Source organism: Falco punctatus (assembly GCF_963210335.1).
Source record: "Falco punctatus genome assembly, chromosome: 2".
Classification (NCBI taxonomy): Eukaryota; Metazoa; Chordata; class Aves; order Falconiformes; family Falconidae; genus Falco; species Falco punctatus.
The window spans coordinates 14,137,322-14,161,001 of record NC_137581.1 but is presented as its reverse complement, the minus strand read 5'-3'; the positions used below and the strand labels follow the sequence as shown (position 1 = coordinate 14,161,001).

General features: G+C 39.4%; 1 protein-coding gene across 1 annotated transcript in view; it reads right to left on the bottom strand.

Annotated features, from left to right (window-relative positions):
- Nucleotides 1-23,680, bottom strand: part of CNTN5 (contactin 5) — a 968,197-nt gene that overhangs the window by 714,069 nt on the left and 230,448 nt on the right. The window contains exon 2 of the mRNA XM_080376471.1: nt 20,470-20,498. The gene's annotated coding sequence lies outside the window, so the exon portion shown is untranslated. The remainder of the gene's footprint in view (nt 1-20,469; nt 20,499-23,680) is intronic.

Here is a 23,680-nt window from a genome sequence, read left to right as displayed (position 1 = left end):
TCCTGTCCATTCAGAGTACAGTGCAATCACACCAAACCCCCTGGAAATCCCAGTCTTTCTCATCTTTCTTAGTGATATCCTGATTACAATTTTACAAGGATTAATTCTCCTGACACTTGTGTGAGAGAGATATAGCAAATAAGTTTACAGAGGGAAGTGTCATGACAGGAGAGTTAAAAGGTTTCCCCAGAGATGCTACACTCAGTGTGAGACAATTTACAATTTAGTGAGCCTGGCTGCCAAACCCTGCACTCAGACCACAAATCCAAAAGGCTCCTTGAAATTCAGCTGCTTATTTTTAATAATGTAAATAGTGTGTTATTATTGCAATGAAGTTGAATTATCTTTGTTATCATCTCTTGGGCTGAAAGATGTAGGAGATGTGTGCTGTATAAACCCTTCTATGGATAATCTGGAGTAAAAATCAATGCTGAAAAATTAGGTGTATGTGATTAGGGAAGCTAAACATGGCATTATATCACATGAATGGTTACCTTGTACTGATAAAACAAGCTGAATGATTAAAGACGTTGTTAGGCAGGCACTATGCTAACACAAAGACAAAACCAGAATTAATATTGAAATTACTGAAATTTATATATTATCAATATACCTTTATATGCCTAAGTGTTGTAGTCCTGGAAGGACAATGAAAGATGCTGACAAGTGTTTACATTTAAATGTAAAAGGTGATACTTACCTGGCCAGCATGCATTTAGGACAGTTAAGTGTTATGGTGGTTGGAGAAGTGTCTGCCAACATTGTGGCTTTCAGAAGATGCTGTTCTGTATGTATGCTAGAAAACAGTTTTGCAGGGGCATCCAGTTACCCTCGGTAAAATAAGATTAAAAAACAACAAAACATGTAGGGGATGGAAGAGACCATGATACATAAACAACATGAAGTGAACTGAAATAGAGTTTAAACTGCAGACAGTCAAGGTAGTACCAGATGGAAAAATGTGGAAAATTATGGTAAAAAAATCTATAAATTTTATAGACAATGTACAGCCTATCAGCTCTTTCCCTTTTCCTCCCCTCAGATTCCCTCACTTGCTGTCCATAGATGCCATGAAAATCCTGTCAATGTCATTTCAATTATCTGCTAGTAGGGGAACTATGACTTAGGCCTATGCTTCCTTTCAGGAGCTAATAATCCCCTTCCCAGAGGTCAGTGCATGGCTTAAATGTTGGAAAATCCTCACCTCTACAACCAGGAAAGCAAAAACTAACCTGAGGATTTGAACAGGAATGCCGAGCTTTGACTGAGACACAAGGCTTGCCACAGAGTGTCTGAGAACATGAGAAAATACAGCAGAAATGGTCCTTTGTACATGACCCGCAGAGAGCATATTGCACAGAGCATCATGAGGAGCAATAAATGTACTAACTGAGTCTGGAAGATTAAATCTTCCTCTATATAGAATATTCTTTTGGGGAATCTGAATATACTTTGCCCAAGGCTTCCTTTCCCCAATTCCTTTGTGAGGAGTAAGAGGGTTAGTCATGATACAGCCTATAATTCTGAGATTTGTAGTAGTGCTACCTGTGTGCTGGGGCTTGCAGACAAACTATGCTGAGGGATACCTGCTGTTGCTTGTTCATATTGACCTATAGTTTATTTTATTACTGCTCCCATGGATTAAAAACACAAACTACATGGTGCAGTGGTCATTTCTAGAGGACATTTAAGTTAAATCACATAAACCTACTACTGAATATACAAGTATTATGAAATCATAAGGCATTATGTACTCTCATTTTTAACCTACAAGAAAGTTTAAACAGTGTATTTAAAGTCACCTCGGAGTTAATGTAAAAATTAAATAAACATACTGGATTAAAGAAAGTATACTCACTAATCTATCACTACTGTATCTTTTGAAGAGCAGGGCTGAAAATTATTACTGCCTGTCTAAAATATGTCTTCTAAAGGAAGAGTACCGTATTTAAAATGAAATAATTTTATTCTTACAAGTGGAACCTGCAGAAAAAAATGTAAGGTACTGAGATATTTTTACTGTTTTTAAGGGATAATTACATAATTTTATAATTAATGACATTTCTAACAGGCAAGGTAGGGGCTTTACATGGATGAGTCTATAAGATAGTACTCTTATGTTCTGCATAGCTGTAGCCTGTTCTGATATCTGAAAACATTATGGTATAATAAAAAGTGACATTTTACAACATCTTTTGTTAATTTTTTAAATATACAAAGAATTTTAAAGAATACAGACATAAAACACATGAAATAATAAATCTTATTTGTTATATCTATGCTACTTTCTTTCTGTTTTTAATACACTGTGAATAAAGAACTCTTTATCATCAATATTTTCTGATAAATATATGAATATATTTGAAGACAATATTTGGATGACAATGCAACTCCGTTCTCATCAGTCTCATTCCTACCACCATAGCTCTGCCACATAACGGATGACATATTGGCAAGCAGCTGAATTGTAACTGGGTGCATTGGACTGCCCCAGGGCTGCCAGTTGCAGGATGGGGATGGTGGCTGATAGCAGTTCAGTAAGTTGGGAGTGTATACAGCATGCTGGCACTAAGCCTGCTTCCTTGGCAAGTGTGATCCAAGCACCCTGCCATGTATAGGGTGTTCTGGGAATATCCTGTCAGTACTGTCATATTTCTCAATCACAGGGAAATATCCATATTCTTCAAAATTCACAACTATGTTTGGAAGGTAACACTTCTACAAGTATGTATCTGATGCCAGTGAATTACTAGATGGCAAGCCATGTATGCATTATTTATGGTACAAACAAAGATGAATGAGTGGGGAAAAAATAGAGTAAAAACATGGAAGCCGAATACCAGGGAAAGTACGCTGATTAAAAATGAAAACTCTCCTAGTCCTCCAAAGGCAGAGAGTACATAGGCACAGCACTAATCTCTTGTCTGCTTATACAGGCATTGGGTGTCTAACTGTCTCTTAAAAATTATTTACCATGTAAACAATTTTAAAAAAAATCATGCTTTGTTTCCAGCATTTTATGTTCACATTATTTTCCACAGTTTACTTCTCTAATCCGCTCCTTGCCACTGCTTTGATCTTCTGTATTGTTTCCCTTCTCTGTGAAAACAGTTTTCTAAAACTAGCACTCCTTTCCCTTGCTTTCATTCCCAGAGAATGCGAATCCTTCTTCCATCTACTGTCACATCATCGAACAGCCCTTGTATGCTACGGTACGGTCAAAACTGGATGGGAGTTGGCTTTCCCAGGCCAGCCTCTATTCTTGTCCTTTTCTTCTGTGTATTGGTACCATCTGCCTGGCACCCGGAGCTCAGCACTGGGGACAGCTCCTGAATCACATCCATGTCCCTGACACTGACTTACTTTGTGATCTTCAGAGATGACAGAACAAGGCAAAAATTGTTCTTTCAATAAATAATTCAAGCATTCAGACTGGAATTCAAGCATTCATGGACCTGTTGAAAAATACCACATACTATTCCACCAAAAAATGGGAAAGTGCTGTATTTAATTTAGTTAACAAAGCCATCTTTTATATTAATGTCTTGGTAAGTGTTGGCAGTCTCAGTTCTCATCCTCCAGCCGCTGTGCATAGGAAGCTGCCTCTGTTCCTAGGACAGTCCTTTTAACACATTTGTTTATGGCTAAGTTTTTCTGTCTGCAAAACTAATTTACATATCCTGCAGGGCTATGAAATTTAATTACTACATAAAAATAGTAGATGTAAGTTTTTATACAAGGAGGAAACATTCTTATCCTCATCCTCATCCCCATCCCTGTGCCAAACCCCATTATTACGTTCATCCTCATTCATATGATTATTATTCATCTCTTCTTTCTGTTGCACTTGTGAGGATATTACTTTTCCCCTCCTTGGAATTTACATCCTTTTTTTCCCCCTAGCCCAGTCCATTTCTGTGCACAGATTCCTTCCTTTCCTGTCTGCGTGAAAGTTGCAATAACCTCTTCTGTAACAAGTTATCTTGTAATTTTATCTCTTGCTATAAAGCGTTTTGAGAGGCTTTGTATGAAAGATGCTGTATGAAAATGAATTGAATTTTACTGTTTTAGCCTGAAGCAGGTGTAGCATTATGAGCTGATTCCTTTCCTCTCTCCCTTCCAGACTCAGCTTGTCATCTTTTTAAACAGATTTTACATTTGTGTTGTTTTTTGAAAGGTATTTATCAGTTCAGCACACAAAACAACTTGGTTTTATCAGTTTTCAAAACCATCCTTTTTAGTAAGGTCCTACTCTCATAAAATAGCATAAAACCTAAACCAAAGCAGAACCCTGAGAATAATGGACCTACAGAATCCAGTTGCCTCAACAAAGATCTCACAACAACCTCTGAGTCACAACACGATTGAAAAACACATATGAAAAAGACCAGATTAGGGAAATTCCCTAAATGGGACCATTCTCTTAAGTACATTGATCTCTGCAGATTTTTTAAACACCTCCAGGAGTGGTGATTCCACCACCTCCCTGGGCAGCCAGTTCCAATGAGTGACAACACTTCAGTGAAGAAATTTTTCCTAATATGCGAACTAAACCTCCCCTGGTGCAAAATCAGGCCATTTTCTCTTGTTCTGTCCCTTGTTATCTGGGAGAAGAGACCGACCCCCACCTGCCTAAGCCTCCTGTCAGGTTGTAGAGAGTGATAAGATCCCCCCTGAGTCTCCTCCTCTCCAGAATAAGCAACCCCAGTTCTGCGGCCTCACCAGTGCAGAGTACAGGGGACGATCACTGCCCTTGTCCTGCTGGCCACACTGTTTCTGATACAAGCCAGATGCTACTGGTCGCCTTGGCCACCTGGGCACACTGCTGGCTCATGCTCAGCTGGCTCTTGACCAGCACCCCCAGCTCCTTTTCCTACAGGCAGCTTTCCAGCCGCGCTTCCCCAGGTCTGTAGCATTGCATGGGGTTGTTGTGACCCAAGTGCAGGACCCGGCACTGAGCCTTGTTGAACCTCATACAATTATCATCAGCCCATCAATCCAGTCTGTTCAAACCCCTCTGTAGAGCCTTTCTACCCTCAAGGAGATCAACACTCCTGCTCAACTTGATATCACCTGAAAAATTACTGAGCGTGCACTCAACCCATTGTCCAGATCGTCAATAAGGATATTAAACAGGACGGGCACCAATACTGAGCCCTGGGGAACACCACTTGTTACCAGCCGCCAGCTGGATGTAACTCCAGTCACCACTCTATGGGCTTGGCCGTCCAGCCGGATTTTTACCCAGTGTAAGAATGGAGCATGGCAAGCTCCTCTGCCAGCTCCCCCAGTACCCTCAGGTGGATCCCATCCGGCCCCATAGACTTGTGCATGTTTATGTGGAGCAGCAGGTCACTGACGGTTTCCTCCTGGACTGTGGGGACATCATTCTGCTCCTCATCCCTGCCTTCCAGCTCAGGGAGGTGGACAGATGGGGACACACTCACATGGGACTGGGATGGGATGGGGGAAATGATTGAGTACCCTGGGAGTATCTGGTCTTGCTATAAAAGACTGAGGCAAGGAAAGCATTAGCTACCTCAGCTTTTTCCTCATCCTTTGCAGCAATATTTCCCATCACATCCAATAGAGGATGCAGATTATTCTCAGACATCCTTTTGTTTCTTTGCTATTTTTTGTTATATTTTGTTATTTTTTTTTTAGCAGTGGCCAGCCTGAGTTCTAACCGGGCTTTTGCCTCTCTGACCTTCTCCCTGCATAACCTCGTGACATCCTTACAATCCTCCAGAGTTGCCTGCCCCTTCTTCCAAAGGTGGTAAATTCTCCATTTTTACCCGAGTTCCAGACAAAGCTCTCTGTTCAGCCAGGCCGGTCTTCTCCCCTGGCAGCTCATCTTTCAGCACATGGGGACACCCTGCTCCTGCGCCTTTAAACTTCCTTCTTGAAGAATGCCCAGCCTTCCTGGGCCCCTTGGCCCTTCAGAACTATCTCCCAAGGGACTCTGTCAACCAAGGTCTTAAACAGGCCAGCATTAGCCCTCTGGAAATCCAAGGTAGCAGTTCTGCCGACCCTCCTCATTTCTCTGAGAATCAAACCCCCTGTCATCTCATGATCACTATGCCCAAGACATCCTGTGACCTCCACATCACCCACCAGTCACGGATGATGATTTGTTAGAGGGCTGTGACCAATCAGTGGGTTGATGATTTTGTTTCTCCCCCTAGTTTTATGTTTATGAGGCAGTAATAGTGTCAGCGTCTTCCATGGGACCACCTAAGTAAGCAAATGAATTTGAGTACAGCAACCTCTGTATAAGATTTTATGAGTCTGAAGCTCAGTGCTGGCCCAGGCAACATGGATAGGAATGCTTCGGTCAAGTGCCCACAGCGTCATCACTGCTTGTTAATGGGCAGCCTCTGACTCTTCAAGTCACCCAGCCAAAAAGGTCTGAGACAGCATTGCTCACCCCTCTGTTCAGATCAGGAGGTTGGATTCTGACATATGGAAACTTAAGGTTTGAAGCTCACATGGTGACTACTCAGACTAAACTTGCTGCATGGATGAAAGACTGTAATCCAAAGACAGGAAAGTATGACTTCACTGAAATCAGTATGAGTTTTACCACTGATTTCAGCAGAGAATTTCATGGCTGTTTGTTAGTGCTTTCAGGAATAAAAGTATTCACAAAATAAAGAAGAATCCCATACAAACAACATCCAACAAACATTTCTGTATGAGCGGATTCTTTCTCTCAGAAATAGCCACTGCCACTTACAGGTAAGTGGAAAAGAGGCAAAACTGAAAAATCAGTAGGAACCTCAGTCATCTGAGGGATTAAGAACAAGACAAACAGGCAAATTCCAGAGAAGCCTACAAGGAAAAAGAATCAGTGGCACTTGTGGAAGAAAGCTGATAGTTCTAGTTACACGCTGTGTTCTCTGCTACGTGCATCTTCTCCATTGCCCCTTATCTTTAAAGACTGTTTCCTTCTATTAAAGAATCACATATCTTGCCACTTATTTCTCACTTAGAATCATAACACACTTAATAATAATTTATTACTGTGGTGGGTTGACCCTGGATGGGCGTCAGGTGCCCTCCAAAGCCTCTCTATAGCTCCCACTCATCAACTGGAGAGGGGGGAAGAAAATGTAATGAAAGGCTTGGGTGTCGAGATAAGGACAGGGAGATCACTCACCAATTACTCTTTTGGGCAAAACAAACTCAGCTTGGGGAAACTGATTTTATTTATTACCAAACAAACCAGAGTAGGATAATGAGAAATAAAACCAAATATTAAAACCACCTTCTTCCCACCCCTCCCTTCTTCCCAGGCTTAACTTTACTCCTATTTTTCTCTATCTCCTCCCCACCAGCAGCACAGCAGGATGGGGTATGGGGGCTGCGGTCAGTCCATCACACGCTGTCTCTGCTGCTCCTTCCTCTCCAGAGGGAGGGCTTCTCACACTCTACCCCTGCTCCATCCTGGGTGCCCTCCCACAGGAGATAGCCCTCCACAAGCTTCTCCAACATGAGTCCTTCCCACGGGGTGCAATTCTTCAGGCACAGACTGCTCCAACATGGGTCCCCCATGAGGTCACAAGTCTTGCCAGGAAACCTCCTCCAGCCTGGGCTCCTCTCTCTCCATGGGCCTGCTCTTGCTAAAGACTGTCTTCTTTCTTTCAGGACTCCACTCCATATACTCATTACTGGTCTACTTAATTTAGCTGGTCTTTGATTACTTAGAGAGTATATATATGTGCAGAGAGGGATCTGTTCCACTAATTCTCCCGTGTGGATGTTCAGTTAGATCTTACATCTCCTTAGGTTTTTTACATAGAGAGAAAATGAGAAATGACGAAATGCCCTGGACAACTCCATCTTTCTCCTGTAATTGTACAGAGAATTTATGGACACCATCTACCACTTTTTTTTTTGAGGTGAAAGGAGCTTATTGCAAAGTTGATATACCCAAGAAATAAGAATAAATCTATCACCACTCTGAGGCACTCATAATATCAAACTTAAGATTTCTAAATTTAAACCTGTCCAAATGGTACCTCTTAAGTGTCCTCGTCTTTTCTGAAACCCTGAAAGGAAAACATCTGTTACTGGGTTGAAAAGGGCAGGGGTAATTTAGTTATCCATCTTTTGATTTTATTTAATAGATCAGTATAGTAAAGGGAAGCTTCTGGAATGAATCTGATCCTTTCTTCCATTTCCTACCAATAAGAGAAAATCTTCCATTCCTTCAAGAACAATAGTGTCTTCTCTGAGAAAAAATGTTTTTCAGGCTCAACACATCCAAACAGTTTAAATTAGGTCTCTGGACAAGCTGCAGTTCTGCGTGTCAGCTGGTACTGATCTTGCTACTTATCTAAAGCCCTTAAATCACTACAGAACTGTTTAACATGGTTTGTCTGTAAGACTGATGATTTCAGCCCCTCACCTGTGGCTGTTGCCAAGGAGTTTGTCCCACTGTTTACAGGAAAAAAATTTCTAAGAAACCTGGATTTGAACAGTTTTCCTCATTTTTACCCGACTTTAGTTGCAGAGAATTTCTATAGTGCTTCCAAGAAAGAGCTCTGGCTTTCTAAAGGACTCAATGTTACTTCAAGTTTCATTCATGTAGCAATAAGGTGTTCAGTGTTATAAGGGTAAAGAGCAATAGGTCTTAGTATTGCTCAATGATCAAAGGTCTGAAAGGGACTGAAGATCACTGGCATCTTTATGGTACCTAATAGAGGGGTAAACTGTGTAGTTATTACCAGAAGCATTCTGCATCTTCTCAGATTAAGGCACTCAATGCAGCTTTAAGGGATTTGTCTGGAAAACTGAAAGGGTAACAACAACTCCTCCATTGTTCCATAGAACTATGGAAGAGAAAAAACTTGTGGTGAATTATGTGAAATTTGGTGAAATCAAGTGCTGCTTTAAAATGGTATGAAAACAAGAACTAAAGACAAGATGCATGATGGATCTATAAGTACTTGTATGTGTGCCCAGTGTCTTTCCAACAGTTGCGTGTTCATATGAAGAAACTCAGAATGTGCATTATAAAAATGAGCAAGACTCTCACAAGATGGTATCATTCTTCCCCAGGAATAAGTTGTACAAGGGTGTGTACATTTCTCACATTCTGTTTGCTCAAGTTTTGCTTTATTAAATTTTTGGTGAAAAATCAGCAATATTTTTTGAGAGGAATCTTTGGGAGAAGGATTGCTCACTTTCATAATAAGTATGAAAACAACAGAGTACAAAAACCTGAATAAACAAACGAATAAGTAGGGCACAAAGACCACTATGTTAACCCTAGTGAGGTAGGTGGAGTTAGCTGTTAGTGGTCCAGTTGTTAACCTGAGACACATAACACTTTGGTTCAGCTTGTCACTCAACTACATTATTTTATTTGACCCCTGCTTTCAGTGGAAGACAGTCATGGGTACCAAAGCTGGCTCAAAACATGAATCCTTTAGTCAATAGTGTGTTAGAACATTTTTCTTTTTTTTTTTTTTTCTCCCTTGACCAAGGAAAATAATTTTGTGTGCTCAAATTATTATGTTTTATTACAAAAATATGTGTTTGAATTACTGATGATAGACCCGTGGGTACAACATGTATATTTTTCATTCAGATTTGTCAGAAGGGCTTCTTTCTGAGAAGTTACTATTATCAGCAGAGAAAGTAGAAGAAGAACATGAGTCTTTCTACCTCCTGCATTTATTTTAAGAAACACAATTGCAAAATGAAGATCAGAAGGTCCAATCCTAAAACATACTGAGTACCTGAAGCATCTGTTCTAGATAATGGGTGCACATCCAGAAATTATTCCGCTTACATATCTTTGAATCACTGGGGATCTGAAAAAGATGGTTTTCACTCTGATCATTAGATGATAGCAGGATATTTACAGGACCACAAAATCATGGACTGAGGCTGGAAGGCATCTCTGAAGATCTAGTCCAATCCCCTGTTCAAAGCAGGGTCTTCTAGTGCAGGCTGCCCAGGGCTATGTCCAGCTGGGTTTGAATACATCCAAGGATGAAAGCTTCAGAACATCTCTGAAAACCTGTTTTATTGTTTCATGACCCTCACGGTAAAATAGGGGTGTTTTTTTTGTTTTGATTGTTTTGCTTGCTTCCTCCCACACCCCTTCTATGAATTGTACTGAACTGAAGACTTAATAGTGCAATTTAGTATTGACATTTGGACCAAAGATGAGAGATATGTCTCAAAGAGGAGCAAAAAATTGTGTGTGTGTGTGTGCATTCACTGCCTGTGTTTATGACACCAAGTTATGAATTTGTGATTCTTTTTCCCAGGAGTACAAAAAGAATACGTAACAAACTGGGGCTCCAGGAGTGCCATGTTGGTAGTTGCCCTCTTCTCCTTCCCTGCCACGTGATTTTCATTGAAATGAAAATTCAGGCATGTAGGTCAGATGAGTGTTGATCATACCTTGTGTCTCTGTGTTTTGGGGATGAGAAGGCGCTCCAGCTTACACCTGCGGGTCAGTTTACAAGTGGCCAAAGGGAGCACTGACAGTTCTGGAGGCATTTTACAGGAGCAGAGGACTGCAGGTGCTGGCTTGTCCTTGCTGTGGCAAATGGCTTGGTGCTGACTAAGACTCCAGAGGTTACTTATAGTTTGCCCTCAAAATATGAGGTGTTAGAAATTTTTTCACCTGCAATCTAAGCCATTTTCAGAAAGATTTATGCTCTAAATCAACTCTTCAGAGCATAGCTTCTTTTATTAGAAAAGCTTAAAGCACTAAAAGTACATTTTTGTTCATTTCGTTTTCTCTTTCAAATTTAAAACAAAGAAAAAACTTCCTGCTCTACAGCACAGACCTTTTTGCCTCAATTTGGCTTTGGGTTTTAGTTGGTTGTTTGTTTTTTTTGTTTTGTTTTTTTTTTTTGGCGGGGGGTGGGGTGGTTGGGTTGTTTGGTTTTTTTGGCTGGTTTCAAACTGATAGATGTTGATATTAGCACAAAAAGCAAGCAAACAAAACTTACAGACTGGAGAGAAGGGAGAAGAAACAATTATCCAGCATTCTTCGCTTTCACCTCAACAGTGCTTTAGGATTCATACCTGCATATATGCTTATGCATATATGTACACATATGTATAATGTATAGAAAAGTCAAATTCTGGAATTGAAGAATTTATTCTAGAGGGTTTAATTTTTTGTGAAAACTTAATGAAGTCTGTAGACCATTCCACTGCACACTAATCAAGGTTTTGAAATGTCAGAATCTTCCAGAGGATGGAAAATCCCTTACCTACTCCTGTTTTACTTGATAGCATAGTGTCAGGTGTTCTTTAGCACCCTCAGCATTAACAGAACATGTGAGATTTTAACATTTCTGTGTGCCAAGTGAATAAGAGCAGAAACTTTAATAAGGTATGCCTTGATTTATCCTGTTGAAAGGACATTTACATACACAAATTACACACACACAAAATATCTCAGGAAGTGTATGAATACAAAGGAGATTGATGCAGATAGGTGGATCTGTCCAAGAGCCAAACAAGGGGTCTGTGGGTCTGCTAGTATGAAGGGAAATCAGGTACAAAACCTTCACAGTCAGTCATGGTTGCACAAAACATTAGTTTAGGACTATTCTCAGTACGCTTGTTCATTTTTCAACCAGCCAAACATAATCTGTAATATTTATTTTTCAGCCTGAGTTAAAAAAATCAGGCATTAAATAATGTCAGCTTTCTTCCAGTCTCCAGTTAGTGGAGAATTTGGGGTTCTAATGTATAATAAATTGGGGACAAAGTCAGAGATATAGGGCAGAGGAAGAACCAGGTGCATTATGAACAGGAGAACAGGGAAAGAGAAACTTGGTGCAACAGTCCAAAACAGAGAATTCAGAGAACTTCAGACAGCCATGGTATTTTAATTTACCTTAGAGGATGAAACCATAGCAAAAAAATAGGAAAAACCCCTCACATTTTTTTTTTTATGAGACAACCATATTTTAAGCGTTACGTGCCTAGGGAAAAGTATCAAGATTTCCTTCCTTTCTCCCCATACTTCTCCCCCAGACTGATAATGTCCATAAAGAAGGTTTTGCATAAAGCTGAACTGAGCAGTCAAAAAGCAGCTATTTAAAATATTCAGAATCTGGAAGTTTGCTTTCTTTCCTAACTTTGCATGGAAGCTAGCCCTGAGACACACTTGGAAAAGAGCCCTGAAGCTTTGCTATGGCTTTTTTTTTTTTTTTTTTAGCTGAACAGCATTATTAAATAGAAACATCATTTCTCTATGAGTTCTTGTCAAGGCCATGATGTCACCTGCAGTGAATGCAGCATTATTGCAGACATCAGTGGAACATGAAATGTGTGGGTTTAAGGGTGTATGCTTATGAATACAGGCATGGCTGTCCTGAACATATGCTGTGTAGACAAAGGACATCTGTGATGAATACCTTCCAGGTGGTAATTGTATAAAGGATCCTCTGCTCGGAAAGGAACAGCTCCATCACTGAAACTAAAGAATATAAAATGCTGTTAATGATACTTTATGCTGACATAGCACCTTTGTTCTAAAGATATCAGGCATCGTACTAATGTCAATGAGCTCCTCTAAGCACACTTTCAAAAACTGTAGTCAAGAACCTAGCAGTTCTTGCTAAACCTCTTTCTGGTTTAGCAAGATTCCTCTAGCTGTCAAATTGTCCAGCAGATTTTGCATCCTCTTCCCTTGTAGAATGGGCAGAGCCTTTTATTAATAGATTCTTAGACTCCCTTTCTGATTTGGCTTTCTGAAATTGTTCTTTTCACATACCTGATAATGCTCCTGTCTTCTACTCTAAAAGGCATAAGAATATTTCCTGAGAAAAGTATATACTGAAAAATGACAGTGGAGCTTTAGACAGATGTTTCAGATGCTGCCTGAATAAAGCAATACTGTACCAGGCCTGTGCCTGTGTCCGAGACGTCATGGAAAACTCTCCATGGGATGTCAGAAAATTATAGTGAGTTTGAAAAGAATGACGAGACATGGACATTGTTGCCCACTTCAATTGCTCACAGGATTAGGTGTCAGAGAGATGTATGTCCCTTTTGCAGTATGACAGGTATTCTGTAAATTCAGTGTTATCAGCAGTCGTATTACAAATTTTGTGATATGATTTCTTTTTCTAGGCACAGTTCACATAGCTGTATGCTGAAAATCATCAGCATTCTTTTAAAAAGGAAAAAGTGTAATAATATGACTGAAATGCATGTTATAATCACAGCATTCATGATGGGAGAGCATAAAAATTCAATTTATATAACCATCTTAGGTTTTAACCTCTTTATTTTTCTGGGAGGATGTTGGCTTTAGATGATGAAAATAGTATCGCAGCAGAGGCATGGAGAGATAAAATGAGACCTTTGGAGATGTAATTTAATCCCCTGCTTCCTTTCTACAATGTATTTAGGATTGGTCCCTTTCTAACATAGAATGTAAGACTGGTCCTTGATCTGGTGTAGTGAATGCTATGTCCATGCAGTGTTGACTGCAGAGAAGACTCCACAAAGGTCCCAGGAAAGACAGAGAAATAGAAGACTTTCTCTTTCATTCCTTCCTTCCTGCCTTTCTCCTTTGCACTCTGCCCCCTCCCCTTCTGTTTTCAGATGGTGACTTAAATTGATTGCTGGGGTGAAAATTTAGCAAGCTATTTGGGTTTATTTATTCGGTGATCACCACCACACACTTGGCTCTAGCTCTGCCCTATTCCACTCCTCAGCCCGCTCCTGCTTTCTGTAATTCTCTGCTGTTCCCTACCCCTTGCAGCTGTGTCACAGCCAGGATAAAATCTCCATTTTCAACCCAGCACAGACCAGTTGTGTCTAAGGGGATCAGTACTACCTAAATTAGTGTTACTGTTATATTATTTTCAGAGAGCTGTCAGTGGCTGAGACAGCTTGTCTGTATCCATGATTTCTACCCACCGTGATTACCTTAGGAATGAGGCTAAACAGATAAGCTTAATTTTTTCCCTACACTTACATGACTTCATTTTTTCCAGTGGTTGCTTCAGGCTTTCAGGAGTTCCTTTATTCACATTCTTGGCAGAAAGTTGGCTTTGCTCAATGATTGAAAAATGAAATGAAATAACCCAAACAAACCCACCCCCACTCTCAAAGCCAAAACCCATCCTTCTGTAATATTTTCAGACTTGGAGACTTAGAACATGGAAAGACTATAAGCCATTTGAAAAAGACAAGATTATCGTACTTTTACAGGCATCTAGCTGCTTGAGCTACTAAGTACGGATGTGGAAACCCCATGTTAAAGTCCTTTCCTGTTCTGAAGCAGGGTGGCTGCACGTTTCTCTCATGTTACAGGCAGTGCTTAGACCACAGGACACTTGTACTCCTTCCCTCCTCACTTGGGTGCAATTCTCTATCCTCCCCCTCCCCTGCACATCAGTCTTCTGCACAATGGCCAAATATCTGATGTCTATAGTGATTTCAGATTCAGTGAAAAACATATCATATCTACTTCTAATATAGATTTTTTTATACCTTGCTCTTTTAACTGCCTGTTAAGGTGTTTTACATGCCAAAATTTTGAGAATTCACCATTTTCTGCTTTTTCCATTAGGCACTATTGAATAAATTCACAAACACTTCCTGTGACTTCTTCATCAAAAGCTTTACAGATATTTTCCCTGATTATTTTTAGGATTGACAGATTTGAACTTAACTGCTCGACAGGATATAATTTTGTGGACCTTTGTCTTATCTTCCAGACAGAGTATCCTTGATAGATGATGAAGTTTTGAGGTTTACTATCAGCTGCATTCTTTTTTGCCTTGCAATATTTCAAACCTGGAAGTTCTCAGACAGAGCCTTTCAAGAGAGAAAAAAAGCTCATTCAGTGTTTAAAATATAGAGTAACGGACATGTTCTACATAGTCTTTTAAAGAAAACAACTATTAAATTATCCTGTGACTTTCTTCTAAGGCTTCTGTTAAACTGTCAAACTCTTTTTAGGCTTTCTATCATCCTTTTTCAACTCAATGTTTTTTTGTGTTTATGAAAGAATGAGGTGATTAACATTAAAAAAAAAAAAAAAAAAAAAGCTTTTGAGAGTACACTGCAAATCTATTTGGCTGATAGTGGGCAGTGGGATCCTAAATTGTTACCTTGCCAGAGTCCACGATTTGAAAGTCTCTAGTTTTCAGTAACAAATGGCAAGTTCTGCTGTCTTAGAGATTTTTGGGGAACACCTGCATAGAGCTACATCAAGTATTGCTCCACTGTAAAACCTTTATTCCAGGTGCTACCCAGCTTGGATCAAGGGATGGGACTGTTTTCATAATTTATTAAAACTTCCAGAATAACACCTGAGCTGAGGTGTGTGCCATAACTGTTGTTTTATCAGGATAGAAAACCTACCTCGTCTAGGAAAATACCCCTCACTGTCTTTAAAAATTAAAATTGAAACTTTTGAAAAGTATATTGGGAAGAATGAAGTACTAAGGGGGTAAATATACTTCTGATTTCATTATGATTTTAATCATAGAGTATTTCTAATAAAGTTTTATCTTAGAGTATAGAATCATACCAAAGCATATGGGAAGAGAAGAAGGAGAATTTCAAGTTGATTAAGCAAAAATTTTCCATTCTGGTAAAAATAAAACAAGAATTTTAGAGTTGAAGAAAAAAATATCCAGTAAAAATCAGTGATTTGGCAACAACAACAAAATTACAAATATGTGTCTGTGTTTGCAGAACTGTTTAAATTAGAAGAAAAAAAAAAGATGAAAACGTGAAAAGGTAAAAATGTTGCAAATTTTCAAGGAGACATTACCTTTGTTTCAAAGTTTTCTTTTCTTCCATTTTTATATAAAGCAAAAAGTATTTGAAAAAATGGAATATCTTGTTTTGGTTTGACCTGAATGATTTATTTGTTTAAAGCATGTTTTTATGGACCTGCCTGTGCAAAGCACAATGCATTATTCACAACTCAGTACTGTGGATTGTACTTCAAAAACAGGTCTACATGGGGATTTCACAAGATTTGCTCAAAAAAACTAGACAAAATTGAGAAGAATTTTTTTAAAAAAACAAAACCACAGCAATAGGCAGGATGACCTTTGGGGACATGCAGTTCACTTTCTGTCAGTAATTCAGATAGTCAGGATATCTTGTTCAAGCTACCAAGGTATAGCACAAAAGCTGTAAAACCTGCTTAAACCCTAATGGAGAGCTTTAGCAGAATGGGGTACTATGGTAATTGTATTTTTTTTTTTCAAACAGATCTGAATGTTAATTAACTTTCAGTGCTTTATGGTACATAAATTTTTCTCCTGCAAGTGCTATTCATGTGTTTATTCTCACAGACCTGAATAGGCTGAAGTAGGCATAAAAATGAATTCTCATGTGCCACGTTAAGCATATAGACTGCTGTTTACAAGATGAGCGTATTACAGCTGCACTAGCTGAAGTGACTGACCAAAATCAATCAGAGGTCACAAACAGAAACTACAAATCCAATCCCAACACTGGTACTGGCTTCAGATTAGAAATACTTGGGGTTTGTCTGTGCTAAGTCTTGGGTTTACCTCAGATATAGTCCTGAGCTTCCTTGAACCAGAAAAAGAAGTAGAAAAAGAAACCAAATAAGAAGGCAATCAGAACATTGCTGCCAAGTCAACATTAATTTTATTAATCGAGTCATTACCTTACTACTTCCAAATATTGAATTACAAAAATCAAAGCTTAGATGCACTTTTTATCTGAAAATTTCAGAGTTCTTACCAAGAAGTTAAATATAGAATTAAATTTATCCCTTTTTTACAGATTGTTTTTATAAGAGCTATATATTTTTATGTCAAAATTACCTTTTAGGTACCTTGCAAAATTTAAAGGCAGCTGTAGTCATATAACAATTAAACATCATTAACCCTAAACTACCTATGAAGCTGCCCTCATCAAGCTGCCTACTGAATAACAACTTGTTGTGAGGTGGTATTGTGCTGCCCTATTTTCTCCTTTTCTAAGAAAGCCCTGGATAGTTTTGTCCATTCTTTGACTTTTATCACCTACAAAGGAAACCAGCATTTGGCATTTTTAAGCTACTCCTAACACACCGTGGCTTGCTTTCATAATGAATCAGGCTAAAGCTTTGTCCAACTGAAATGGGACTCAAATGCTGTTGTGAATTTGCTGACGATTCAGCACATAAAGCAACGGCAGGCAGTCTGTCCAGATCAACCACTTTAATCACACCACATCTAATGACTCCTTATTAAGAAATTAAAAGGAAAAGTTTATTGTTCTATACAGTAGGCTCTTAAACATGCTTCAGTATGAAATATGTATGTATATATACTATGTATATATATAGTATAAATTTATATGTATTTATGTACGCGAGTGTATATATATACACAAACACTTATAGAAAAATAAAATCAAGAAACTTGAGAAGGTGAACTACATCACATAAATACAACCAAAGTGTATTTCATTAATTACTGACTTTCAGGCTTAGGAAATAAAGTCAGAAATATGTAATAGCTGTAAGATCTTTCTTTCACTTTCTCTGTTTTAAAGGTCTCTGAATGATGGAAAATGGTTACTGTTGTCTTGATTGCTATTCTCCCTTCAGTCGCCCGTTTAAATTCAGTAATATTATACCTGTCTGTACTTGCTACTTGAAATAAGATCATCTCTATTCAGCTTTGCCTCTTATTGGTTTCCAGTATTCTGGTAGAGCTGAGAATTTTCAGCTGACAGGTCCCTTTGTGCTCAGTTCCACATAAGCCTCCAGTAAGACACATATCTCCCCCCAAAAAAGTTTGTAGACTAAATGAAAAACTGACAAAAAATAAGTTGAATAAAATATCTTATATGGTTTATGGATAGGGACAAAGGTTAGCAGGAAGTGTGACTTGCTCTTCAGTGCACACACACAACCAAACCAAGAACTGACTTTAGATCTCCTGTTTCCCTAGTGCCATCACTACAAGACGTTCAGTCCTACCTTTGATTTAACTTTCTTTTACACTTTTCCCATGCACCTGCTGTTCAATATCTGGGGTTCAGATTCTGCAGAATGACAAGGTGAGCATACAAATGTGCAAGGTTGTAGATGTAAGCAAGATAATTAACACTGAGAGGCATGCTCAGCATATTTTTACTTTTTTTCCTCACAGATAATGACTTTCTTGCCTTTGAATTCAAGAAGAGGTACCATGTAGTATTCCTACTACAATTAATTGATGAATACATTCTCCCACCAAGAGTTTCTTCTTTGCCTAGAAACCTGCCGCAAGCAACCTAAATATGTACATTCAAAATAAGCAAAAGAATAAAGAGATAGAGAGAAGGGAGGGGGGACAGGGGAGACAGATGACTAGCTGATATGTATCAGTTACAGTATTTGTATTCTGAATTTATTCCTCTAACCTCACTTGAAATCCTAGAGAAATTGGGTGCGTCAGTTAAAACTGACCGTAGGCAGTTTCAACTCACATGATGATTATTTGCTCAGAAGTTCGCTAAAGGTCTATTTGACTGTGGCAGTATTACAGGAGGTCATATTTTTTCAAACATGAACTATTCTTGAACAATTTTTACAATTTATTGGGCAGGAATAAGCTTTCCATCAATAACAAACACATAGCTTCTTTTTCACATATTTGTCTTAAATCTTCTTCTGTTTATTCATCACTATTTCTTATAGATTTTAAAAGGAAATGCCACATTTCTCTCAAAGATAGAGTTCTCCATGCCCTTTGTTACAGTACAGTAAATCTGTGATAGGTTATAATATATTATGACATTCCCAAATTTTTAATATTACAGTGTGAAGATCTGGAACCAATCAGAACAACAGGTAATTACTATTTTCAAAGTATCTGGAACCATTAAATTGTATACAGGTCCATTGTGCTGGAACCTGAACATTGATTTGGTAAGGTTTGGGTAGGAATCAGGGGGAGAACCAACAAGGCAGATATGCTGGTGGCAGTCTCTTATACACCACCCAACAAGGATGAAGAGGCAGATGAAATGTTTTACAAGCAGCTGGGAGAAGTCTCAAGATTGCTAGCCCCTGTTCTTGTGGGGGACTTCAACTTACCAGATGTCAGTGGGAAATACAGCACAGTGGACAGGAAACAGTCTAGGAGGTTCCCAGAGTGTATGGGAGATAACTTCCTGGTACAGCTGGTCAGTGAGCCAGCCAGGGAGACGCCCTGCTGGACCTGCTGTTTGCAAACAGGGAAGGACTGATGGGTGATGTGGTGGTTAGAAGACATCTTGGGCATAGTGATCACAAAACGATAGTTTTCAATTCTTGGAGAAATAAGGAGGGGGATCAGCAGAACTGCTGCTTTGGATTTCTGGAGGGCTGATGCTGGCCTCTTTAAGACCTTGGTTGACAGAGTCTCTGAGGAGGTAGTTCTGAAGGGCCAAGGGGCCCAGGAAGGCTGGGCATTCTTCAGGAAGGAAGTCTGAAAGGCACAGGAGCAGGGTGTCCCCTTGTGCTGAAAGATGAGCTGGCAGGGGAGAAGACCGGCCTGGCTGAACAGAGATTTGGCTGGAACTCAGGGAAAAAAGGAGAATTTACCACCTTTGGAAGAAGGGGCAGGCAACTCTGGGGGACTGTAAGAATGTCATAAGGTTATGCAGGGAGAAGATAGGAGAGGTGAAAGCCCAGCTAGAACTCAGGCTGGCCACTGCTGAAAAAAATAACAAAAAATGTTTTTATAAATACATTAGAAACAAAAGGAGGGCTGAGGATAATCTGGAGAAACTGGCTGCTCAGGGCTTAGATGGGTGTACTCTGCGCTGCATAAACAGCTGGCTGGGTGGCTGAGCCCTAAGAGCGGTGGTGAATGGAGTTACATCCAGCTGGCGGCTGGTAACAAGTGTTCCCCAGGGTTCAGTATTGGTGCCCGTCCTGCTTAATATCTTTATTGACAATCTGGACAATGGGTTGAGTGCACGCTCAGTAATTTTGCAGGTGATACCAAGTTGAGCAGGAGTGTTGATCTCCTTGAGGGTAGAAAGGCTCTACAGAGGGGTCTGAACAGACTGGATTGATGGGCTGATGATAATTGTATGAGGTTCAACAAGGCTCAGTGCCGGGTCCTGCACTTGGGTCACAACAACCCCATGCAATGCTACAGACCTGGGGAAGAGTGGCTGGAAAGCTGCCTGTAGGAAAAGGAGCTGGGGGTGCTGGTCAAGAGCCAGCTGAACATGAGCCCCCAGTGTGCCCAGGTGGCCAAGGTGGCCAGTAGCATCTGGCTTGTATCAGAAACAGAGTGGCCAGCAGGACAAGGGCAGTGATCGTCCCCTGTACTCTGCACTGGTGAGGCCGCACCTTGAATATTGTACTTACTTTTGGGCCCCTCACTGCAAGGGGGATGTAGAGGTGCTTGTGCGTGTGCAGGGAAGGGCAAAGGAAGCCGGTGAAGGGTCTGGAGCACAAGTCTAATGAGGAGCTGGTGAGGGAACTGGCGTTGCTTATTCTGGAGAGGAGGAGACTCAGGGGGGATCTTATCACTCTCTACAACCTGACAGGAGGCTGTAGGCAGGTGGGGGTCGGTCTCTTCTCCCAGATAACAAGGGACAGAATAAGTGGAAACAGCCTGATTTTGTGCCAGGGGAGATTTAGATTGGATATTAGGAAAAATTCCTTCACTAAAAAGGGTGTTGAAGCATTGGAACAGGCTGCCCAGGGAGGTGGTGGAATCACCACCCCTGGAGGTGTTTAAAAACGCATATAGATGCAGTGCTTAACAACATAGTTTACTGATGGACTTGACAGTCCTGTATTAATGGTTGGACTTAATCTCAAAGGTCTTTTCCAACCTAAGTGATTCTATGATAGGTTTCCTATTGTGCTGTATTTGAAAACATGAGATAATAATCCATAGAATGAAACTGTGCAATAAATACATACTAAAAAAAATCAGATTCTGTTTTAGAACAATACTGCAATTCTTTTTTGGCAGAAGCTAGGAGATTTTTCTGATCAGACACACCTGATTCCACAAAACGTTCTTCCCTCTTTGTTTTTCTTTATCAAGAATGTAAAATGGTACAGAGATATGAAAGCCGTTGCAGTATAAGTATCAGTAGGTTGAAATCTAAAGGCTTTTTGTATCTAGTCTAAGGGACTACTCCACTAAGCCTGAGCAGATACACTGAGTTGTGCTATTGTGACAAAAAGAAACATCTTTCATGTAGACTAGTCTTTGTTTTTTTTTTCTTAATGTCCTTCTCATATTACAATAATGTCTTAATTTTTTACAATTCTCTGTCCAAAGTCCCAGATCCAGAAAAAACTGGAAACCAAGTCTCTGTACTACAAGCAAAACAGTGCTTTCAGTGGGCTGCTGAGGAAGCAGGCAGGAAATAAAACCTGAATTCTGCTGGTGCTTTGCCTGAAGAGGACTGTTACTGTGAAATATTTCAGATTTTAAGTACAACTGGTTAAAAACTGTTTCATTATAATTTTTGCAACTAACCCTGCTACTTAAAGATTTTTATGGGAAAATAAATGAAAACTAAATGAAAGCTTCTTTCCTGGAAGGAACTTATGAAACAAAGAAATGCCCAGAAGAAGTAATAGCCATTTTTCTAATACCCTGATGCAACACTCTCTTAAAACTTGTACATATATTATTTGTTCTACTTTTACCATGATTATAGAAAGTACATTTAAAGAATTACAAGCAGACACGTTTGGAAGGATTTTTTAGTAATCAGCTGCAACATACAGATTTCCATATTAAACCAGACTTTCAGCTATGTATTAAAATTTATACTTTATTCCAGAAAGTTTAGAGCAAGTGAGACACAAGATCCACAGATTAAGAGTTTTGGATATGTTTCCTTTAAAAAATGTATTAAGACAAATAAGTGAGACAAATATGTGATGTAGTAATTTGTTAAAGAAATGAAAAGCACCTTATACTGCAGAGCAGAAATGAGGAAAGGTACAACAAAATAGAAAAAAATTCAAAATGAAACGAATTATTGTCCTCGCCTAAAACATGACTGTGGAGCTCATTACCACAGGATAGCAAGAGGACAAGAGATTAGTGGGATTCAAAAGAAGGCGAGGAATGTACATTAACTAGAAGAAGAATAATTATATCAGTATTTAACATTTTTGAAAGGAGCAGAAACCTAATTCAGGAGTTAAAATTGAACTTGAGTTAGAAAGGAGACCTTTCCTGGTGGCAATTAGCCTCTAATTGTCTATTACAGGGTTTTTCTGAAATTGCTCAGTGACTTAGCAAGCTAATAGACAACATAAAACCACAGATCTTGTCCAGAATGCAGCCTGGTGTTATCATATCTGGGAGACTCCAATTTTTCTCGATTCTTGTCAGTTACCACTATGTGGTTGAAATTGTGATGTGTAAATAATTTATAGGCGTTAAGATTTTGTTTTTTATTGCTACAGAGCTCTTTGGATTGCAGAAATTGTTCTCCCTGGTAATTATTGTCTGCATTAAAAAAGGGGAAGAAATAAGAGATAGCTGTACTAAGTGCAGTGCTTCTTTCTTCTTCATCATCAGAAAGAATAAATAGAAAACTTTGTACCACTTTTGCTAGCCTACCTGCAGTTTTTTTATACCTATATCATGTCCTCCTTTATTTTTTGTCTTCCTTGAATAAATAGCCCAAGATTCTTCAGTCTCTCCCTGCAGAAGCTGTAATTCCTCTCTCACATTCTTCTGTTTGCAGTAGAATTGTATAACTGAAAATGCTAGACATCACACATCATTCTTTCTTGTAATTGGAATGTAATATTTTTTTGTATTATTTTCCATCCCTGTTCCTTTCTAATTGTAGTGTTTTGTTTGTCTTTCAGCTGCTACTGAAAGCTAGGTTTGCAAAATGGCAAAAAACATAGTGGGGTGAGTTGTGGAAAAGGATGCTGAGTAAAATACGGATTTAAAAAAAAGATTTTAACGGAACAGATAAAAAGCTTGTTACATGCCAACACAAAGGGTTTGCACATGTTTATGGTTATATATGAACATATCTATGCCTTCAGTGGTATAAATTAAGGACAAATGCCAGATTCTGCACCTGGGGTGGCGTAGTCCTGGATGCTTATATAGACTGAGAGACAAGAGGCTGGAACACAGCACTGCAGAAGGAAAACTGGGGATTTAGGTTGATGGTAAGCTCAATACAAGTCACCAATGTGCTCTGGTGACCAAAAGGGCCAGCTGTACCCTGGGGTGCCATAAGCTCAGTATAGCTAACCAGCAAAAAAAGTGATTGTCTCACTATAGTCAACATTGGTGTGGCCTGAAAACAGGTACAGTGTGCAGGTTTGAGCTCCACGATATAGTATATAAAAATATTAGGATGTGTTCAGAAAAGGGCAAGGAAGATGGTGATGCCCAAATGGCACAGAGTAACTGCTCAGAGATGAATTTTGTCTTTAAGCAGTAAAGGTATTTATTTCGTGCAATGTTGGAGAGCTAACCGATTCGCACTGGACAAACTAGCTCCAAAGTTTTCAGTGAAAAGTCAGGTAATTTATACAGTTTTCCTGAGAGGTTACAACATCTTACATACATATTCATTTGATTTCAACATCTAATCATTCCATTCATAATAGGTGGGATCTAGGTGGAGTAAACCTTTCAACTTTCTTTGTTCAACGCCTGACTCAGTCTCCTTATCTCATTCAGGTGCCCACCTTATCTTTTCTAATTATTCAGAGTAC